This window comes from Leopardus geoffroyi, chromosome D1 (genome assembly GCF_018350155.1).
Source record: "Leopardus geoffroyi isolate Oge1 chromosome D1, O.geoffroyi_Oge1_pat1.0, whole genome shotgun sequence".
Classification (NCBI taxonomy): Eukaryota; Metazoa; Chordata; class Mammalia; order Carnivora; family Felidae; genus Leopardus; species Leopardus geoffroyi.
In genome coordinates, this window is record NC_059329.1 from 27981064 (window position 1) to 28003497 (window position 22434).

At 40.5% G+C, this 22434-nt stretch overlaps 1 protein-coding gene and 1 non-coding gene across 2 annotated transcripts in view; both read left to right on the top strand.

The window, feature by feature from the left end:
* NTM (neurotrimin) overlaps positions 1-22434 on the top strand; it is a 948891-nt gene that overhangs the window by 9489 nt on the left and 916968 nt on the right. The window lies entirely within an intron of this gene.
* LOC123602838 lies at positions 5658-5784 on the top strand. Its single transcript, XR_006714606.1, has one exon. It is a non-coding gene; the product is annotated as a U6atac minor spliceosomal RNA (small nuclear RNA).

Sequence of the window (22434 nt, forward strand, 5' to 3'; positions counted from 1 at the left end):
CACTGCTCCCTCTGCTGAGTGCTGCCCTCATCTAAAACTTACAATTCAAGAAAAAATTCCAGCTCAGCATTCCTCGGCAGTCTCTTATTTTGTCATCTATACTTCCATTTCTCCTGTACTTACCTCTATACTTAACATCCACCACACATGGCATAGGTACATGCTTACATGTCTATCTTCCTTTACCAGACTCTGAGCTCCTAGAGGTCAGGGACTGCTTTATTGATCTTTATGTTCCTAGGGCACCGAGCACAACACTTAGCACAAATTAAATACTCAGAACTTATAGCTAGAAAAAAGACAGAGAGAAGGAGAGATAGGGAAAACCGCATGAGATTCCCTTAAGTTTTAGGAGCCATATGATCCTGTCAACTTCTGTTGAGCTGTTGTTAATTCAAACCTTCCTTCTCCTATGCTTGTGGTGTTTTACGATGTGCACAATAACCCGATCTCAGAACTTACCCTTTCTGAAGTTATCTTATTAGATTCAACTGATACTTTCTTTCTGACAAGATCTTTTGGGGACTCTGAATCTGTAATCCCATATATTAGCAATATCTCCTGGTGATAATCAGTCATAAACCATATGTTGTAGGCACCTGGGTAGTGGTAGATGAGCTCAGTATTTATGACTAAACTTACCCCAGAGCAGAAAATAGTCACTCTAGTGGTCAATAGATCAGATGAGTGGAGGATGGGATGGCTATCTGAACCTATGTCGGCGTCATGGGGAGACACACAGGCAAAGGAAGTTTGGATCTAAGAAAAGAGGAAAGTGACTGGATGGATTGTATTTAGTTGGAGAAGATGAGGTGGTCAAGTGTTTCTTATCTGCTTCTTCAAATCTACTTTTTCCCTTTCACACAAAATTGTCCACCAGGGCATTTGACTTTCCTCCTAAACAGTCAAGATGAAACCTGGCCCAGGCATGGAAAAGGTTAATTGACAGCTTTTTTTTTCTCAGTGCAACCAGTGATGTATAGAGACATCTCAGTTGGATAAACCATTGTGCTAATTTTTAAAACAAATAAGAATTAATTGATTGTTCTATATTTCTCCTTCCTTTCTTCCTAACACTTCTTAATAGAAGGATCTAAATGCCCTATCACCATTTTTTTCCATTACTTTCTTGCACTGCCAAAGCCTTGTCAAGGCCAAAATAATTTACTCATCAAATGCAAAAGCTTTTTCACAGACTCCTAGAGTTGTGAGAAATTATGGAATTTTCTCAGTCTCCCACTCAAGGCATCAAATCCCATCTGAATGATGTTCATCAATTGCTGCCCAACCATTCCAGATATTCCCAGTAATCAGACACTAACCACATGAGTTGTGCTCCCCAGTTCTGGCTGTCTTTCAAAATCACCTGTGGGGATTATTATAAGCAGGTGCCCAAGGATGACCTACAAAAAACCCATTGTATAGGTTAGTATAGGACAAAGTCACCTCTACCTTGAAATAAGTACAGATTATTCTATTGTGCAGATATAACTGAGAATAAATGATATTAGTATTCCTTTTCATAGTTGATAAACTCTTTGGAAAACACTATTCTGGCAAACACTTTTGATATCTCCTCAAAATCAATTATTATCCTTTCTCTGTATAAACAGTGGTCTAAATTTGTTGCAGGCAGCAATGTGCCCATTCAAACTATTCACCACAAAAATTCCCTTGTAGCTCAGTATGGTCATGCAATGCAGTTCAGATTAATGCAATAAAAGCACAAGTTTGGTTGGGGTTTTGAGGATTGTACTCAGGGAGACTCTGCTTTATAAACCATGCCATTGCCCCTTCCTCTTGACGGAGAAAATGGCATACTACCTAGAGTTCCAGGAGAGAGCATGTAAAAAGGCAGACAAACAACACATATCAAGAATGGCAAAGAAGGAAGAATTTAGGTTAAACTAAATGGACTTGGCTATTTTGGTAAATCAAAAATAATTGAGTATAAGGCAATTTCATATGGCTAAATCTAATAAAAGGACCTTGGGTTCAAGATGACATAGCAGTTGTACCAGCACTGGAAGACATGTTTCCATACTTACTATCACTTATGAGAAAAAAAACTTATTTAATTAGGTTTCTATTACTTGTAGATGAATATAATCCTAATGAATCTATGTGGAGCAAAAATTTGTCTCTTTCTAACTTCTGCCAATTAGAACTATTCAAAAACATAACTAATATTGTGTGATCCTCTTTCTAAAAGATGCCTATCATGAATACTACTTATCTTGACATTCTTAGTTCCTTCTTATGATTATTGTATGGCATGATTTTAAACCATTAATCATCCTGATCCTTATCTTCTGGACATGCTCTAGTTTGATAATGATTCACTAAAATGAATTACCAAACTCTCCTAGATGTAGTTTGATTGATAAGTGAGGCATGGACTCTTACCTACCACATTTTGGACTTTATAGTTATATAGGTTCACTTTATTATTGTATTATTTTCTCTTTTTTAATATTTATTTATTTATTTTTAATGCTTTTAACATTTATTTATTTTTGAGACAGAGAGAGACAGAACGTGAATGGGGCAGGGAGACACAGAATCTGAAACAGGCTCCAGGGTCTGAGCTGTCAGCACAGAACCCGACGCGGGACTTGAACTCACAATGTTTATTTTATTTATTTATTTATTTTTTTTGAGAGACAGAGAGAAAGAGAGAGAGAGAGCAAGAGGGGCAGAGAGAGAGAATGACAGAGGATTCAAAGTGAGCTTTCTGCTGAGAGCAGACAGCCGGATGCAGGGCTTGAACTCATGAACCATGAGATCATGACCTGAGCTAGGACACTCATGATTATGAGTAGGACACTTAACTGACTGACTGAGCCACCCAGGCATCCCTATTCTCTCTCTCTCTCTCTTTCTCTCTCTCTCTCTTTCAGATACCACACTCTTGGTTCATATTGATGTTGTACTCATTCCTCTCACACACACAAAAAAAATGCTATTATGTAAGACCTCTCCTATTCTTTTTTTTTTTTTTTTTAATTTTTTTTTTTTACGTTTATTTATTTTTGGGACAGAGAGAGACAGAGCATGAACCGGGGAGGGGCAGAGAGAGAGGGAGACACAGAATCGGAAACAGGCTCCAGGCTCCGAGCCATCAGCCCAGAGCCCGACGTGGGGCTCGAACTCACTGACCGCGAGATCGTGACCTGACTGAAGTCGGACGCTTAACCGACTGCGCCACCCAGGCGCCCCAGACCTCTCCTATTCTTGCTTATAGCTAATTTTCTTTAAAATTTTCTTCTAAGTTTTTGAAATTTTACTGCACCTTGTGTCCTGTATTTAAATTCACTTTGATTATTTTTGGATTCTGATGAGCTTTCACCATCAGCTTTGTGTCATCCTTAAATGATATAGACGTGTAATCTCCACATCATGAAGATGAATGATTTAAAAAAAAAAAAGCAACATAATAGACCCAAGGGTATGGCCAAGTTCTTCATTACATTCATATTTCAATAATAGACTCAATGGTATAGCCAAGTTCTTACTTACATTATATTTTACCCACTCCAGAATGATTTATTCATACCCTCTGTATCTTAGCCAAAAACAACAACAAAACATAATTCTTACACTCAAGGAAGTAGACAATTCAATACGACATAGTAAGTACTGAGATAAAAGCAAGTGTTGTTTGCTATGGCATCATCTAGAAGACTTTTTGAGTCAGAAAAGTCTTCTAGAAGGAAGATATATCAAAGCTGAGACACAAAGTTGACTATATTTAACCAGGTAAGAGGAAAGATAAATGTTACAAGTATAGGAGACTGCATATGTCAGAGCCTAGAGAAAGGAGACCATGGTAGGAATCCAGGAATCCAATACCAGTCTGGCTAGATGGACTGTGTTTGTGTGATTTCTGGGTTTAGGGAATGGGGAAGAAGGGATGAAGATAGACAGACAAGATTTATAGGGAGAGATGTAGGCAGGAGTCAGAGCTTGAATGGCATATGTTTCTTATTAAAGATTTTATATTGAGAGACGAGTATTGAAGGTTGCATGTCAGATAGTAAAATGATGATTTGCAGTTTTAATTATTAAATAACATTATTTGAGTTATTTAAAAATGTTAACATGCTTTTAAAAATCTTACAATGTTGTTCTAGTGACAGTGTGGAAAATGAATTAAAAAGGGGGCAAGACTAGAGGCAAGGTAACCTTCTAGAGGATGCTGCACCCAATCAGCAACCAGGGTGAGTGCTGCAGAGATGGGGAGATACAGGAGTATTCAAGAATTATGGAGGTTGAAGGGTTATAACTTGGATATGGAAAGGAAAGAGGATGACAAGTGATAAAGGAAAGTGAAAGAAAACTTCTAGTTTGGGGGTAAGTGATGTTCAGGTGGATTTTAAGGAGATGGTGATAAATGCAGTTTGGGTCATGATGGGTTTGAAGATGCCTAATGGGCATTTTCAAGGTGTTATCCAATAAGAAGTTACCTACATCAATCTGGAACTCTGGAGAGATCTCTAACCTTCAACAAAGATGGTCTACAACATAGATACAATTAATGACCCAGGAAGAGAGTACAGAGTATATACTAGATAACTAGTATTTAAAGTTTGGGAAGACAAGAAATCTTGGGAAGATAATTGATAAGAAGTGACCAAAAACATATAAGAAAATCCAGGAAAGTGTGATGCCACCAAGGTCAAATGATGTGTATTTGGAGAAGGCAGGAACAATGATAGTGTCAAATGCTGCTGAGGATCAAATGAGATTATACTTAGTGACAAAAATATCTTCTATGCCCTTGGGAAAACAGTTTCATGGGGTAGAGCCCTAGTGTAGGGAATAAAAGTAAGGTGAGGATATAGAAAATGTGAGCAATTATTTCAAAAAAGTTTTTGTGTTGTTATTATTGTTTTAAAAAAGAGGGAGGAAATAGGGAGATAAAGGGGAATTGCAGTTGGAGAAGATGTGGCTTTTGTAAGAGGGGAAAGACCTCTTTGAATGCTGAAGGGCAGGGGATAGTAAAGGGAAGGATGAAAGGAAGATCTAGGAGATGACTGACCAAGTGAGGTCTGTTAGGGAATATGAAAGGGTAGGAGGAGTGGTGAATCTTGAGCACCAGTAAAAAAATGAGTCATGAAGACAAGGAGAAAGAAAAATTGCATGACTATATAAAGTAAGGAAGGAGAAACTTATTTGAGAATTCCCATTATGATTGGATTCAACTGAAAATGACAGAAACTACACAGTAAAAATGGTTTAAATAAGATAGAAGTGTTTCTCTGTGGCCACAGAAACACTCCACTTTGTTCATGGTTGGTGTCATGTTTTCTAAGCTGAGAGACCCAGCCCTTTCTGTGGCTTGGATCTATTGTACATGGTTTTGACCTTCTGTCTAAGATGGCAGCATCTGTGTGCCAGGCAGTGGAACGAAAGAGGAGAGGAAGAAAAGACAGAATGCTCTAGTGTACTATCTTCCAAAGAAGGTTCCTTCCTGGAAGCCCTCACATGGCACTCTCCATTTCATGCCTTTGGACAGAACTTGGTTACACTGCTTCTTTCAGATGCAAGGGAGTGTGGGAAATGCATCATCCACTTTGGATGACCACATGCCCAGACAAATTCAGGGGCTTATTATCATGGCAGGAGGGGAGGATGGATGTTAAGAGACAATTAGCATTTTGTATGACAGGAGGGAATGTTAGATCTCCCCCCAAGAAGGATGGAAGAAGACTTTGGGCCCATACAACACACATGTGGTTAAGATATCACCACCTACTTTGTGGCATCTAACCATGAATTTTCAACATTTCTAGTCATTAGAGAAATGCGAATCAAAATCACAATGAAATACTACTTTACACCCATTAGGATGGCTGTTGTTTAAAACATTTAAAAAGAGAAGTAAAGAAATGTTGGTGATGATATGGACAAATTGAACTGGAACCCTTGTGCATTGCTGGTGGGCAAGTAAAGTGGTGCAACTATTGTGACAAACAGTTTGGTGGTTCCTCAAAAAGTTAAAAATGGAATTATTGTATGATCTAGTAATTCCACTTCTAGGTATATATAAATTTTCAAACAAAAATTTGAAAGAAGGGACTCATATTTGTACAGCTATCTTCATAGCAGCATTATTCACAATAGGCAAAAAGTGGAAGCAACCCATCAGTGGATGAATGGATCCATCAGTGGATCCATCAGTGGATGGATAGATCAACAAAATACAATGTATATGTACAGTCAAGTGTTCTCCAGCCTTAATGAAATTAATGAATGAAATTCTGACACATGCTACAACATGGATGAATCTTGAAAACAGTGTGAAAGAAATCAGACGCAAAAGGGTAAATATTGTATGAGTCCACTTATATGAGGTACTTATGAAAGACAAATTCATAGATACAGAAACTAAAAGTTTCCAGTGGCTGAGGGGAGGAAGGAATGGGGAGTTATTATCTGATGAGTAAAGGTTCTGTTTGGGATGATGAAGAAGTTCGGGAGATGGATGGTAATGATGGCTGCACAACACTGTGAATGTATTAATGCCACTGCATTGTGCATTTCAAATGTTTAAAATGGTTTCTTTTATGTTGGATATAACTTACTCAGATAAAGAAAAATGCAAAAAGAGGGAGAATCAGCTGTCCTTGTGCAGTAGGGATACAGCCAAACTTTTCAGCTTGGATGCAGGAAGTTGGAGGAGTCTGCATTCAATGACTTTGATTTTCTCTGAGCATAAATCGGCCAAGAGGTGTGTTTGCACACATGTGTGTACATGTTCACATACATGTCCATAAATCTGTATGTTGTGTTTTCCAGAAAGCAGAAAAGGATGAAAACAGTGACCTGTGTAATGGGCAAAACCCTCCTATGTAATAACCCTCCTTTCCTCATGGCTTTCTCTCCTCCCTGATTTTCAGATACAATATGATCAACTCCTACCCTATTTTTCCATCTCTGTTTATGGTTCCGCTCCTGCCATGTAGGAGATGGCAGCAGACCATCTCTCAAACATGGGCTCATCTCCAACTCCTTTCTTGAGTTAACCCTGAAAGGAATTACACAGACTGAGTTTTACATTTACAGCTTGCAGAGCATAACAACATAAATTATATTTCTTGATCTGTACATTAGTCAGAATATTCTTTCTCAACCGAGCTCTATCATCACCTCTGACCTTTGATATTGAGTTTTTCCCAGAGCCTTTATTTTCCTCATCCATAAAACAGGATATTTAAACTTCCTTGGAATGTAGTTTCCATGTTTTCACTGAATTATGTTTGTGAAACCTGGTACTCAATACTTATCAGAAAAGTAGAAGCCAACATTTTTATGGGGTTTTTGAGCAGCTCATTTACTGGGGACTTCAATTCCCTCTCAGTCCCCCTCACCGTGTCCCCCACACACACCCCCACCACCACGACCTGGACCACTCTTTCTCCTATAATCACTCACCAGTTCAGGTCAGGTAGGCCTCTGGATGACCTGTATCTGTCCCTCCTCTCCTGCCTGTCTGCCCTGTCTCTGTTCAGGCTCTGTCTCTTGCTTTTGCTCCACTGACCCCAGACACTGACCCTGGACACTAATGCCCCACCACAGCACAGTGCCTTTGCACACACTGCAAATATCCTTCCTGTAGGATTAGCCCAGTGCAACACTGTACTAACTTGTTTTAATATTGAGGGTGATGGAATAAACAAGACCAGGAAAAGAATTTAAAAGGCTGAAAAGGAGGACAGAGTTGTGATACCCACTCTACTACTCTATCATTTCTATACTGAGCCTTCATGTGGACTACTCATTAGTTTCCTTGTTACTAGTCTGCCCAAGGAAAAGAAGGAGTTTATTTTTATATAATGTCCTTAGAGTTGTGGCAGTTCAAGTGTAGTCACTGAATCAGAAAGTCTGGAGCTTTCTGGAACTAGCTATGTGCATTTTAATAAGCCCTTTAGGTGATTGATGCTAAATTTGGAGAACCACTGACTTAGAGAAGTAGTGAACACAGATGGAGGGAGCTCTGACTAGAAAGGTCAGTGGTGGGGGCTGGGGGTGGAGAGGATAGTCACCTCTCTGTCCTCATATGAGGGGTCTCAGTTTCTTTTGAATATAACCACCTTAGGAAAAAAAAAACATCAGGGCAGAGCAAGCTTGGTGGTATATAAGCAATGAAAATATATAAAATAAATAATTGAATATTACCTTTTGCTAGGATTGCCAGATTTAGCAAATAAAAATCCAGACACTCAATAAATTTGAATTCCAGATAAGCAACAATTTTTTTTTTTATTATCACAGCATATACTTATACTAAAAAATATTTGCTGTTGATCTGAATTTCAAAGTTAAACGGGCATCTTGCATTTATTCTGTTTTTATCTGGTCCTTTACCTTTTGTCCATTGAGTACTAGCTATGTAAGGGAAATAGCCTGATCAGAATTAGGTGTTTAAAAGGTGGAAGTTTTAGTAGTCTGTTTATTTACTTTTTAATGAAGAGGAATAAGATTTGGCTGGGAAGAAAAAGAATGGCTGTTCTTCCTGGATCATTGGATTGTTTGTAAAATCTACATCTGAAAAGAGGGAGGGAGGGAGGGGGAGAGAGAGGGAGGGAGACAGAGAGTGATAAAATAGAGAAAGAAACAAGATGGTGGTTGAAAGTGGCTCACATGCCAGAAAGTTCCTACCTCTTGAAGTAAGGAAAAGAGCACCTATATAAGGGCTAGACCCTGAATCCACATCCCCCACAAAAAAAGTGCGGAGCAAGCTTCAGGAAGATGGAGCTCCCTCCCTGGGGGCGCTGTCTCCTGGGCAGGTTTACTACACCACTTACCTGTCCCAGGTGACAGAACACTGCCTCAGAGGTGGGGCTGTGGTGCTGTGACTGGCGAATGAGTGACAGAGTCCCTAACAAGATGCAGCCTAGGGAGCGCCTTGCTGACAGAACAATTTGCTGGTGCCCAGAATATCTGTCCAGCCCCTGCAAAGCGGCAGGCTCGGCGTCAGGAGAAATTTCAGGATTTATCTTTCGCCTTGGTGTCAGGTTTTCTGCGAGCCGGCATACTTCCCACGGTGCTTTTCCAGACCTGCAGCCTTGACATGCTATCTGCGGAGGCTCCAGAGCCCCAGGAATTACATGTAAAACTATTCCATTTTTTCCCCCTCCTGATCCGCTTGTGTTTATGTAAATGACTGGAAAAGCAGTTTTTGGCTTATTTCCGAAGCTTAAGGGCTTCGTGAGAAGCCTATTATTGAAAAATCAGAAACTGAAAAGCAACTTCTTAGACAATGAATTAGCAGCTCAATGACTGTGTGCAATGCCAAGTGTACTGTAACTGGCTGCATTGCAAATAGGATCTCCCCTGGGATTCAGTAATCAAACACGTGGCAACAGGTTGTCTGTTTCAACAGAGAGTGAGTAATCAAAAGAGATTTGCTGTTAATCCAAATATAACAGAGAAGTATCCAAGAGAAGGGCCCAGAGAAGGAGAAACTAGAAGGGTGAGGGTAGACCAGAGCTTTGGGACCTGGAATCCCACGTGCAACCGAGAGAACTTTGTGGGGGACGAAGGGGATCCATCTGAGCACTTGAGGCACTGGCCATGGCTACACATTGCAGCAAGCCAGAAAATAAACCTCAGCACTTGCCTCTCCTGCCTGGCCAGTGATGTAGACCTGGGGAATGAATTAACTAGCCTTCAGTGGTTTGCTTCAGAATTTGGACTCGTATACTGGTTTGAGGGGTAGGGGTGAGTCAGGGGTGGGGAAGGACTTGTCTATCTGGAAGGCACTGGTTAGAAGGTGGTGCTTCACTGCTTCCTGAGACAGTTAAGTTTATATGCCTACCTCTGTGTCTCAAAATGTGGTCCCAGACCAGATGCATTAATATCACCTGGGAATTTAGCAGGAATGCAGATTCTCACATCCCACCTCAGGGCCCCACCCCAGGCCTATAGACCTTTAGAAAGTCTGAAATGAGGCTCAGCAGTCTGTGTATTAAGAAGCCCTCCTGGTGATTCTGATGCTCATCAACATTTGACAACCACTGGCCAGTCTGATCACCTGGATGCTATAAGTGCCAGGTAATACTCAGGATTCTTAAGTGGGCTCCTATGTGAGTGCACCCCCGGCTGGATCCAGATCTCTGAGCAATTTTGTGCTGACCTGCTCTGTCCTGTTCTCCTCACAGGGCTATGGGGCTACAAGGAAAGAAATTTAACATTTATTAAACATGTACTAGTACTCAGTGCCAGGCACTGGTAAATGTTTTATGTGTGATATTTTATTTAATCCTTTCTACAACCTTGTGAGCTAGGTGTTGTAGATGCTTTATTGCTGAGAAAATTTTGGCTCAGAAAGATCAACTTTCCCAGATCTGGATGTTTCCTAAGCCTGTATTCTTTGCCCTATCCCACCCAGCATCTCTGACACACACGCCCTCTGCCCCCAGAATGCCTTGGGTACCGCCTACACAAAGCAACTGCCAGCCTGGCAGGGCCCCAGTTCTATATTTCTCTCCCTCCCCCACCCCACCCGACTCCTTGCCTCATGTTAATTTCCCACCTGAGTACTGAGCACTTTATAAATAGCAAATCTAAAATGAATTTTCTACCAGCGATCATTAGCTCCCTTGACATCCATTAAACATTCTCGCAAGCAGAGTGAAGTGACAAAAGGGATTGATTTTTACAGTATGCTTAATAGGGAAAAAGAAAGAAAGGTGTTGACAAGTCCTCTTTTTTTTCTGTCCTGATATCACGAGGAATTTGAAATCAGTCAAATGACTTTTATTTGAAAAAAAAAAAAAAGGCTAGGATTGGGGGCGGAGGGAGAGAGGGTGGGGAGAGGGAAGCAGCTTCCTGAGTACCCTGCTCAGCCCATTTCTGTATCTGTGACAGGTAAACATGAAGTTAGTTATCTAGTGCCAGCCACCAAGATGAATATGTCAGATTTAATGCTTCAAAATATATAGGGCCCAAGCCAGGGAGGGCTGAGGGGCTGGGGGAAGAAAACAAGCGGTATTAGGGGAGAGGGAAAATAGCCAATCTTCTGCTGAAACTGTTGGAAGAATAAATGTGTTGATGCAATAGTTGAAGTCAGAGAAAGCTGGCATATGAGGCACTGTAGCTGAAAATTTAACTTTGATTTCAATTTTCATATTTGTCAGCAATAATTATATTCACGAAATGTTTTGCCACTGTTCTAAAATACTAATAAGTAGAGGCCTTTGTAGTGTGGTTAATGGAGTCTTTTTTTCCTAGTGGTCTAGAAAAATTCCATTAAAGTGAAAAGTCATACTATATTACATCGCTTCAACATACATGGACTCTGCTGCTGCAGTAATGTCCTTCCTAAGACTGGAGCCCTCTGTTTAACCACAGAGCCCCTAAGCTAGTGAGGCAGTTTGGGCTTCAGACACCTCAGCTGTCTACCATTCTGAACTTCACAGACCTTCCTGGGTCATGGGGGAAGCCAGCAAGCCAGCAAGAGACAAAGGGAGAAGCCAATTCAATAAAACATTCCTGTCTGAAAGATGAGCCTTCATAAGCATTACCTCCTGGAGCAGGTTGAAGAGAAGACAGGAGAACATGATGGTCTGGTGGGCACCTGGCCCTGGCTGGGAGGCATGGCTCCTGCCCAGAGAGAGGACATCCATTCCTTGTCCATCACCAAACTGGACTCCCTCTTAGGGCCTTAACGCTGAAGTCCACCCAGTAATAGAACCTACATGTTCTTCCTCTCAGTCCCCAAACTGTTCTGGAAAGGAAAAGCTGAACTGTCTGGAGATAGGGTTTGATTAAAAGATCCAAGTTCTATTATTTTTGAGCAACTTTCCCCTGGGGTGTTGAAGCCTCTCTGTTGTCCCAGGGAATCTCCTGCAGGCCAGTGTCAGGGGGAGGAGTTAGGTGTATAATATACTGCCACCCCCTGAGAGTGGTGCTTGAGGAAGGGCCAGGAGCATCCTCCCCTCCATCCTACCTTGCTTTCACCATGGCTCCCCTGCAGTCTGGGATTATCATTCAAATGGGCTGGCATCTCTCTCTGGAACTCTCTTTCTTAAGCCGACTGCTGCTGCAGACAGCTCATCTTTGGAATCCAGGGAATGTAAGAATTCTGCCATGATGCTCTTAATTTTCCTGTCCTAAGTTCTGAAGAGAAACCCAGAGCTGTCTGTTCTGAGTTGCCCATACCAACAGAAAAACAGGGAGCCAATGGACCTATGTAATTTCCTTCATCTCCCTCCAATACCTGCCTTCACATTACATTGTGCTCCGCATGTCCTAGTAGTGGAGTGACGCGGAATTGACTAGTCTTAAGTTTATTTCGTAAGCCTTAAAGGGAAATGAGAGAGGAATGTGATGAAGGGCAGGGAGCCAGGACAGGATTAACAAGGCAGTCTGGATAACGGACAACTTGCAGAAGTCACTCCTGGCAAAGGAGAGTGTGCATCCATCCCATGAATGCAGGGAAGCTCCCTTCCTCTGCTACTTCTGCTCTGCTTTTTAGGGCTTTGCCCCCACTGGGCTACTTCCTCCCACGTGAACCTCTCCTCTCCTAGTAGACTGAAAACATGAGCCTCTGCTCCTTCCCCAAAGTGCAAAGACCTTCCTCTGGCCCAGGCCTCTCTCTCTTCCCCTCCTTCCTTCCCTCTCAGCCCACCAATCCCTGCTTCGCTGCCGCCTGGCTTTTCCCTTGTGGCATGTGCCAGATCTTATCCCTATGCAGCACTTCAGGATGAAAGAAGGAGGGGATATTAAATCCACCAGTGATACGCTTGGCAATTGGGAGAGGCTTTTGTTGTGTCATTTCCTACCTCCTTCAGCCTATTAAGCAAACAAAAGTGCTTGTGGAATGAGAAATGTAAATGGCCAAAGCAAGCCGATTAATCCTAGATGTACAATTCCATTAATAAGGCCGCTTTTTAATAGGCGGCTCCGGCAGCAGCAGCAGGCAGGCCAGGAATTGATGTATTCTCTGTAATTGTATTGCAACTAATAGGATATGAAGAAAATTGTACCAGAGAAGCAGGTCTTTCAACACCATTTTCCAATCAGCTAAAATCACAACTTGCAGCAGAAAGCCTTGAAAAGTAATGACACACAAAACATATAACATCATCCAGGAGTATCTGTTACTCCAAATCTTGGTTTGGGAGGGTTCTTTCTTTCATTCTTTCTCCCAGACCTCTCTGTGTCCCTCTCCACCCCATCTCCATCTTCATGTCTTCGCCAGAGATAGGGACCAAAACCAGAAGAGTCTTGTCACCATTAGATGGGAAAGGGGAGCGCTCAGGGACAATAAATACCTCGACCCCAGTTCCATCTCTCACCTGACACAGGCCATGGGCACAGGCTGAGACACTGATGTACTCAGACCTGCTTTAGGTTCTGGCAATGGATAAAGCAGACCCCAAATCCATCCTTGCCCTCATGATGCTTGCAGTCTATTGAGTCAGCAAAATTTGTGGTGAGTCCTTGCTGTATAACCTGTAAGGCACTTGGCACTTTGGTTACCTGCGACCATCCTAGGAAGAAGGGAAAACGCCTCTGCCCTGGGTGTCTGAGCTATGGGCAGCAGAGGGAGCCAGGGCCCCCTGCCAGCATCTCTCACTCCCCCTGCCTGCCTTGCCTGGTCACTGGGTCTCTCTCCTGCCCATTTGTATGCGGACTCTGACCCTCCTTTGGTCACAGGCTGGAGAGTAAATATAAAAAGAAAAGGCAAAGCACATTTCAGTGGAAATCCCCAAGGAAACTGATGTGATTGCTGTACAGAAATGGTTCCAATAAGGGCAGAAAGGAATATTGCTTTTATAGCTTTTGGGACATAAAACATTTAGAAAATGTGATTGACTGGCAGGGTCTAATTTATCATTTATCTCATTCCCTCTGCTCTCTCCTCCTCCCCACAACACACAGGCAGACACTTACAGGCAAACTTTTTCCCCCTCTTTGCTTTCCTTTCTTCTTCTCTCTCAGAGACTAGGATTTATCATCATTCTGTTAAGCAGGAGAACTCCTGTGGCTATTTATAATTAATGCTCAGAAACCTGCCAATCCATTTAATGACACTAGCAGGTCATGGCCCCCTTATAGCTCTCCATTAATCATCATTAGAACAGCTCTGAGTTTTTACATTCTTTTTAAATGTTAATTCACCTCTGTAATGCTCCTTTTAGTTAAAACTGTAAAGAGGCAAGTGGCTGGTACCTAGTTGCTGCCCGCCAGGGGAAAGGCATGGTGGAGTTGATAAAGCCTGGCTGATTTCCTCTGTTCTTTTGTCCTCCACCCCCTATCCCCACCACCAGATGTCAACCCAGTTTGTTCTTTGGTTGCTTGTATTTATCTTTAAAAAAAGTGCCTAGTGGCTTAAAGTTCCAGGCAGATACACACACTCTGACAATCTTTGGACTCTCAGGGCCAAGGCAGCAACCTATGCAGAGTTGCTGACCAGGTGTCATGACATGTTTTTGCTCCTAAAGGTGATGGACCTTAAAGAAATCCAGAGGTAAGACAAACCGAGAACTACCCATGTGATTTTTCAAACACTCAAGAATGTGCTCCAAATGAGCACACTGAAAGAGGTCATGTAAGGAATTCTTTCTCTGAGTCAAGAGACCTCACCTCTTGGCTCATTGCTGCCACAGTAGGCTGAGAGATATGGGCAAAGCATTTAACTTCCCTCCTCATCTACAAAATGGAGTCACACAGGCTTCCAGTTATGGAGTGAATATTTCATAGGGACAGGAATAGAGCCAAGGGTCCTGTAATCGTGTTGTGTAGCGACAGATGATAGCCCCACTTGTGGTGAGCAGAGCAGAACGTATAGAGTTGTGGAATCGCCATATTGTACACCTGAAGGTAATGGAGCATTGTGCCAACTACACTTCAATAAAAACAAAATACATAAATAAATAATATTTTCAAAATGAGGCCAACATCTGTCCTACCCAATGGAATCTGTAAAGATTAAATGGAGTTGCAATTAAACTTTTACAACTAATAACATCGATGCAAGGTGTCATCATTGATATCATTTCTTGCCTTTATCTGCCACTTTGCATACATATCTGGACCTCTTGTGAAAGCAATGCCCTGTTATCATTCATACTCACAAAGACATAAATAGTTCCCAATCTCCACACTGTTGTATTCATGTCATATTTATAAAGCCAGAAATATGTATTTTGAATCATCAAAACATATGGAGTAGAAAGTATGTTAAGTAAAGAGGTGTCTGGGTGGCTCAGTCAGTTAAGCGTCTGATTCTTGGTTTCAGATCAGGTCATGACCTTGCAGTTTGTGAGTTTGAGCCCCACTGTTCACTGGCAATGTGGGGCCTGCTTGGGATTTTCTCTCTCTCTCTGCCCCTCCCCACTCACGCTGTTTCTGTCTCTCTCAAAGTCAAAAATCAATAAATAAACTTGAAAAAAAAAGAAAGTGTGTTAAGTTGTGAATGAGGGAATTTAAATTCAAGTATCAACTCTGTTGCTTATTAACTGTGCAACTCTGAGCAAATTACTTCACTTCTCTGAGCCTCACTTCTCTTACCTTTGGATTTCATATTTTTAAGACTCCTTGATTTAGTACATCTTGTGATTTTAATGTTTGCCCCATGAGTCTGTTCAAAGGGCCATGCTAGTGACCCAGACCTACCTGAGGCAAGCTGGTTCATTCAACCAGCTGAGCTCTCAAATTCTTGTCTTGTCAAGTTAACATGCCCTAGAGCTTAGAACTCTAACAAAAGCAAACACAAATAGATGAGGAAAATAGAAAATGTACCTTTAATGCATTTTTACTAACCACATGATTTCTCTCAGTACCACCCATTTTGTACTAAGCATTTGGAATTATGGATTGGAACTTATTTTCAAGGCTATCTCAAATCCACACGTTCAACTGAGATGACTCCTCAGGGCCTACCAGGAAACATACACCTCATAGGTAGTATCGTGTATTCCTTTTTGATAGTTTTCCAAAGTGTGTTGAGCCTCATTTTGTAGATAAGTAAACTGAGACTTAAAGAGGTAGAGTGCCTAGTCTGAGATTTATGTACATTGCAGGGTCACAGGTCAAACCCAGATCTCTTAAATTTAAGTCCAGGTGAGGTTTTTTTTTTGTTTGTTTGTTTTTTAGTATCTATCTTGTTTTGCCCATCCCCTCAGCTCCTATGAGTAAGGATGAGGTGATATACCATCTTGGATGAATTAAAGACATTTTTTCTGCTGTTCCTGTTCTGGCATGGATTGTAACTAGTGACCTAGGATTTGGGCTAAAAATCAACCTTCTTGGGTTGATTCCGCATTGTGCTTACATTCACATTGGAGTTGCAACGTATAAATGAACTTCAATCGTTTTTTTGTTTGTTTGTTTTGTTTTGTTTCATTTTTTAAACAGGAAAGCACACCAGCCACCCCCTTTCATTTTTAGTCTTGCTACCTGTGCTTCCTTTTCCCCCTGTCCCCATTCCTTACAGGGACAGCCATACCTCTCTTCTCCCTTCCCTGCAAAGCGTCACTGACACTCTAAGCAGACACCAGTCCCCAAGCAGGGCTTTGGCCATCTGTTCTGCCCATCACTTGAGAATGCAATAAAACCTGCTTGACAATTATGTCAGCACAAAGGGCAGAGAGGCCTGCATGGCAAAAAGCTGTGTAAAATTCATTCTTCCAAAGGTTGCGTCAAGAATATTCCAACCAAAAAGAGTTTTAACAGCAAGTGGGATATTGTGTCATCTGCCTTTTTCTCATTTCACTACTTTGCTTCTGTAATGGATTTGTGTTAGTTCTTGCTTGGTACGAGCTAATAATAATCAGGCGTTATAATTGTGTGATGTCGTATGCGTTTGGAAGGGCTTCCACAAATCTATTACATCTTTAAATCTTCAGGACTGCAGCTGAATTTTAGAAATGAAGGGGCCTCAAGAAACATTTACCCCTAACTTTCTCAGCTGATTATTATTGATGTATTTTGTTTAGTTTAAATAATGTATTCTTATTAAATATAATTTGGACACTATACAAAAGTAGCTTTAAAAGATTTAAAGTCACTCACGCACAATTTCATTTAATGTATTTCTTCCAATTTTTTCCTTATTCTCTGCCATGGTTTTTATTATATAGTTATAATCATATCATTTATATCTCATTTTTTCTTTTAAGAATAGATCAGAAGCAATTTTCCATGTCGTTACATAGTATTAGTGAACATAATTTTAATTGGTTTCATTACATTACATCAAGTAGATGTACAATACCATTACCCTATGTTTGGACATTTATGTTGTTCTAATTTTTGGCTGTTATAAATAATGTTTTAGTGAACATCATCATGAATATAGCCTCATTCCAGTTTTATGATTGTCTCTTTAGACCAGGTCACTAGAAATCCTATTACCACCAATTCTCTTCTTTTACTTAGGGGAAACTGAGGCATACAGAAGTGAAGTGACTCCATAGAGAAGTGAAGTGACCCATGGTGGGTTAAAGAGCAGTACTGTGACCAGAAGTCAAATATTTTCTCTCCTTTTTTTTTTAATATATCTTCCATTACATGATGGTCTTCAGTATTTCTAAATAAAAGGGCTTGAAAAATGTGTTCAGTATACACACTGAAGTAATTTGACTTTTAGTAGGCTATAATTGAGAAGAAACACAGGAAAAAACCTACCATAAATTATATAGCATTTGTAAACAATGCATATGAAATTAAATACAGCAGTGTCCATATGCATTTAGAAATAATATGAGTGGTAGATGTTGGGAAATATCTATTCCATCTGCTGATGGATCCTATGCTTCTTTTTCTTTAATTTTTTTAATTTTATTTTTTATATGAAATTTATTGTCAAATTGGTTTCCATACAACACCCAGTGCTCATCCAACAGGTGCCCTCCTCAATGCCCATCACCCACTTTCCTTCCCTCCCACCCCCCATCAACCCTCAGTTTATTCTTAATTTTTTTTTTAATTTTTTTTTCAACGTTTATTTATTTTTGGGACAGAGAGAGACAGAGCATGAACGGGGGAGGGGCAGAGAGAGAGGGAGTCACAGAATCGGAAACAGGCTCCAGGCTCCGAGCCATCAGCCCGGAGCCCGACGCGGGGCTCGAACTCACGGACCGCGAGATCGTGACCTGGCTGAAGTCGGACGCTTAACCGACTGCGCCACCCAGGCGCCCTATTCTTAGTTTTTAAGAGTCTCTTATGGTTTGGCTTCCTCCCTAACTTTGTTTTTCCTTCCCCTCCCCCATGGTCTTAAGTGAGAATCCTATGCTTCTTTTAAAACTCTTGTCTCCCTCTTCACACCCCACCCCACTGTACTTTAAAAATAAAGCACCCTTAGTTTTCTACCATTACAAGCTAGAACCTCTGGGAACCACAGTTTTCTCCCTCTGGATCTTTCCTGCCCCTTTAATTTAAAGGGATCTCTAAGTGGCAGAAGAGACATGGAGTGACTATTCTAAATATTGAAAGCTGGAACAAGCCTGCAGTAAGTTTTATGTAAAGACTTAAAGGCTTTACAACCTGAAAGAATAGTCTCTTATAATAACAATGGTTTAAATTCACTGATTGCCCACTAGGTACCAGGTATTATCTTAATTGCTATGTATGTATTATTTATGATAATTTTCATCATATTTCTATGAGGTGGGTGCTACATTTATCATAATTTTACATATGAGAAGACTGAGGTTCAATTCACACAGAAGTTAGTATTAGGTTGGGATTCAAGCCTTGGAAACATAGCCACCAAGCCTATCTCTCACCTATGCAAACACCAGTGTCTTCCTGATATTTGAAAAAAAAGTGATGAGGCAAGTTATGCTCCTTATATTCAGCTCTTTTTCTTATCCTAGCCACTCATTCAGAACCCAGCTATGGGGTGAGGGAAAATGTAGGACTCTCGGGACTCTCCTTTTTACCATCCGGCTCTCCAGAATCACTGAGATGGCTGTTCCTGCTACATAGAAATGGATGGGTGGTTATCCAAGCAGAAACCTCTTTTTACCATGGGCTCTGTGTTCTGGTATGATTAAGAAGTCAATAGTCTTGATCATGATTACAGTATTAAATTGAACCATAGTCCATATTCAACCATTTTGATGTCTGAAAACATCATTTTCATAAAGCTTCTCCTAGTACACATATGGGACGTGCTTGCCTTAATAGAGCTCATCATCAGTTGGTAGCACATTGCAATAAAGGGAGAAATGTGGATATATAATTATCATGCCTGTCCCCACCACCAGTGCAGGCAAGCTGCAAAGGGACCCAACAAACTTAGAGTATTGTAGGATAAGAAAGCTATAATGAATAGATGATTAGGATATCACCTGTCCCTTTTCTTCAATCTTTCTTCAGCTCCCCTCAGGTTTACCAGCTACCCTGAAGCTGTTGCAAATCAGTTTCTGTTTCTACTAGCTTTCATGAGGATTCATGTTGGGGTACTTATCTCTTTATGCTAAAGACCATATGCCTTTTCTGAAGTATAAGACACCAGAGGAGCTCCTTCCAGATGTACAATCTTTATCCTTAGACATTGTCTCTGTTCTTAAATCTTGCAGTGTCAATCAAAATCATAGGGTTTAGAATACGAGAGGCCTTGGTTTGAATCCTGATTCTACCATTATTATGTGACCTTGAACAACTTGTTTATTCTCTCTCAGCTTTGCTTTTGCCAACTATGAGATGATCTTGATGATTAAATGCTTGAATATATATAAAAGCATTTGTGCATTTTGGACACAGAACACATTTTGCTCATCCTTTTTTTCTGAACCTGGTGACCTGGGATGGACACCAGAGAAGGAAGGCTGAGATTATCTGTTCCCAGAAAAACTCTATGTGCTGAACTATAAGTTGGCCCCGAAGTTCTGAGTGCAGATATGTTTATGTGACTGATGGACCACAGCATTTAAAATAAGACATATTTTAGCAAATCTAGGACATGTGTTCTTCATTATTTAATTCGTCTCCCTTGAGCTTGGAGTAAAACCAGTTTTCTGCTTCCTCTCTTTGGGTCTAGCCCTGGGCCTTTTAAATTTCTGAAGTCTGATATTGAACTTCCTTAACAACTAGTCCCCTCTCCCATACAGAAGTAGGGGGAAAAAAGTGAGGCACATATAGAGATAGACAGGAGCTTAGAGACAGAGAAAAGAAATGGGAAGTGGCAGGGACAGAAGGAGAGATTGACAGGATAGATACATGATAGATATGTAGATAGATAGATAGATAGGTAGATAGGTAGGTAGGTAGATAGATAGACATTACAACCTTAAAATCCCAAAGGCCAAAAAATATTTAGTGATCAGATTGGAAAAACCTTTAATTAAAAAACAAAATCTTATAGGCCTAATAAATCTTCAAAGGCCACACAAAGAATAAACTCCTTGATCGTGTTCCTACCAAAGCGCCAAAACCCATCAAGATGTCTGTAGCATTTGATAAAGCATGTTCACCACAGTCTTTTGCTCAGGGAAGACTATTGGATGTCTCTTTCAATTGTTTCCTTTGGTTAAAACATGGGTTTTGAGAACAATTAGACAAGGGTTCAAATACCTGATGTACCCTCTGCTGGCTGTAAGTTATTTAACCTTATTTAGTCAGCTATAAATTTGTTTTTGTGGTGTTATAAAGATAAATGAAATAATGTATGACAGTGCTTGATATTAGTAGGTATTGAATACATAGAGACACTGCATTTTATTTTATTTTTTTATTTTTTTAATCTTTATTTTATTTGAGAGAGAGAGAGAGAGAGAGAGAGAGAAAGCAGAGGAGGGATAAAGAGAGAGGAAGACACATAATCTGAAGCAGGCTCCAGTGTCTGAGCTGTCAGCACAGAGCTCGATGCGGGCTTGAACTCACAAGCTGTGAGATCATGACCTGAGCCAAAGTCAGACGCCCAACTGAGTGAGCCACCCAGGAGTCCCAGACACTGTATTTTAATTTCTGATGTTTGCATGGGTCAGTAGCAGCTACTTCCTTCTCCATTTGCCATTTGATGTCCTAGTGCTCACCAGTGTCTCTCTTCTGTAAGCATATTGGACATGTAGACAAGATACTCTAAGTGGGGCAATTAGTAGAAATAGTAAACTGAAAGAATTTCCTTCATAAATATTTTATCATCAAAATCTTCATCATCCCATAATTATCTTCATCATCATGTGAGTATGGTCATATTAATCTATATCTATATCTATATCTATATCTATATCTATATCTATATCTATATCTATATGTTAATTTAACTAAGAATTTCACCAAAAGAGGGACTAAACTGTGACTGATGGCCACTGCTTGGTCTCTTATTTGCAGATGGAGGAGAGAGATGTTAACTGTGCTTTTCTCAGTATCAAAGACTTGGCAGAAGTCATCTTGCTACTGTGGAATAGTGTGCCCTGTGAGCTGAGAGTCCTTCTCAGATGGTTTCTGGACTTAGTGCCAACTTTGGAAAGGCAGCTGGCAGGAATTGGGTAAAGGATCTTCATTGATTTGTATGGATGGGAGAATTTGGCCTCACAGAGTTCTAAAAATATTAAATTCCAAAAATAATATTATGGATGTAACACCACGAAAATTGAATGTCATATCATAATTACAATGATAAAAATATCGGATCCACATTTACCAATTACTGTGATCTCTGTTACGTTACTCAGTTCCATACACAGAACATCTCCAGGATTCAGTACATTACATTGAGGTATTCAGAGGAGAATGATCAATGGACACAATTTATTCTCTCACCAAAGAAAGACAACTAGGTTATGGAGAAAACAGAACCAAATTTTGGAGAATTCTACTTGACCAGTGGCCAAATGGATTTTGGTAGATGAGATCTCCTGAGAAAGGTCAAGAAATGAGAAACTAAGAGATAAAAGGGAGATACATGAATACCCTTACATGACGGGCCCCATTCACACAAACCAACAAATGAATAGAGTCAATCTAGATATAACTGTCTGCCTATACAAGATGGAAAGATTTTCTGAAACAAACAAGAATTGAATTTAAGCCTGCAAAAAAAAAAAATGCTAGTTATCTGAAAGTAATCATTAACCCGAAGCATATAATCCATGGTAAAAAATATAGACACAATGGGATATCTTCTGGTGATACTGGTACTATTGGACCTTTATTAGGACCCTTATTCAAGTTTTATGGCATCTGCTCTAGTACCCCAGAGGAACTCAGTGGAAATGATCAAAGGGTCATATCATAGGACCTATGGGGACTGTCACAGGGAAAAGGGTTGTTCAGCAGGATAACGAAATTTAAAGGGTGACTTAATACAAGTTCACAATTAAAATAAAGAATACTCCATCAGGATGACAAGCAGCTGCTCCTCATTAGGCTTTGGGGACTAGAGAAGGTGAAACCTAATTTAATTGCAGTAAGAAAAGCTTAGATGGCAAAAAGGAAAAGTCAACCAACCTATTCACACTTTTTCCAGAC